The sequence below is a fragment of the Moschus berezovskii genome, chromosome 9 (assembly GCF_049115385.1).
Source record: "Moschus berezovskii isolate FMDL1 chromosome 9, NW_MosBer_1.0, whole genome shotgun sequence".
NCBI lineage: Eukaryota > Metazoa > Chordata > Mammalia > Artiodactyla > Moschidae > Moschus > Moschus berezovskii.
Genome location: NC_142468.1, coordinates 79225444 through 79226898, shown reverse-complemented (window position 1 = coordinate 79226898; position 1455 = coordinate 79225444). Strand labels below are relative to the sequence as shown.

At 47.3% G+C, this 1455-nt stretch overlaps 1 pseudogene; it reads right to left on the bottom strand.

The window, feature by feature from the left end:
• Positions 1-507: 507 nt before the first annotated feature.
• On the bottom strand, positions 508-1000 carry LOC129563425 (GTP:AMP phosphotransferase AK3, mitochondrial pseudogene; annotated as a pseudogene).
• Between the last annotated feature and the right edge of the window lie 455 nt (positions 1001-1455).

Sequence of the window (1455 nt, the reverse complement as noted above, 5' to 3'; positions counted from 1 at the left end):
TATGTCCAGCATAAAATCCACAGAAATAAAACTAATATAATTAGCTTTACTTCTTCTTTTCCAATTTGTATTCCTTTTATGTCTTTTTCTGCTCTGATTGCTGTGGCCAAAACTTCCAGAACTATGTTGAATAGTAGTGGTGAGAGTGGGCACCCTTGTCTTGTTCCTGACTTTAGGGGAAATGCTTTCAGTTTTTCACCATTGAGGATAATGTTTATAAGAGACTGCAAAAGAGACATAGGCATTTAGAACAGTCTTTGGGACTCTGTGGGAGAGGGTGAAGGTGGAATGATTGGGGAGAATGGAATTGTAGCATGTATATTATCATAAGTGACCAGTCCAGGTTTGACGCATAAATTTTCCTCTGTTCAAAAAAAAAAATAAATAAAACAGCTCCTGAATTGCTTGAAAAAAAAAAAAAACTAATATAATTTTCAAAGAATTTGTACATGGTGGAGTCTTAGAACGAGGAACTTCTTGTGAAAGAAGTTCTGTTCATCTTGCTGATCACAAGAATTTTTCCTCCTGGAGTAACTGAGTTTTTGGGTGTCTCAGTGGGACTTTGGTTTGCAGGAAAGCCTCCATACAGGGCTAGATCTTATTGGTTTCTGTTCCAGAAAATGTTTCCAACACTCCCTTTTTCTGATAATATTACAGGACCGGTTTCGTTTGGTCTTGGTAAACCTTCATTCTTTTGCTAAGTGTCTCAGGTTTATCATCTACACACTGAATGACAGGCTCTCCAGTCACATCGCCCACACAGACCACTTTGGGAGGGTTAAATCCGAGGTTATAGACGCGGCCACTGGCTGGATGAATCCAGCGAGCCTCGAGGCGTTGCCGAATGACATCAAATGGCACATTCAGGTTCATCACCAGGTGTATCTGATGGACTCTGTCCAAGGCTTCATTCAGCCTGCGCAAGTGTCCTGGGGAAACCACACATCAGCCAGTTATACTGGGTGACATATTTTAGCTCCTGGAGCAACAGTCGAATCATGAGGTGGTCCGGGATGAGCTTCCCCTGGTCCATGAAGGTCTTGACCAGCACCCCGATTTCGGTGTCCCTTCACATGTTGTCTCAGATCAGGCCCCCACTGGAGAAGGTCTTCAGCTGGTAATGTGCAGTGCTAGGGTGCCCTTGCTGGAGCCCGGAGTGCAGGAGCTGCCTCGCTGGCCCCATGGCTGCCAAGCGAGGCCGGGACCGCGGAGACGGCTGGGCTCCTGGGCGGACACCAGCTGCGCGTGTGCGCTATCCCCAGCCTCCGCTGCCCGGCATCCGGGGTGGCGCACGGAAGATGCGCCGCTTCAGAGGGTGCCACCCACGGCTGATGCACTGTGTGAAAGCGGGCATGTGTGAATTGAACGATTGGGTCAAGAGATTGCCCCCAGGAGGGTGTAAAGTTGGAGGAGATGGGAAATCTGAAAGGAAAATGAAGAAACGAAGTGCAGATT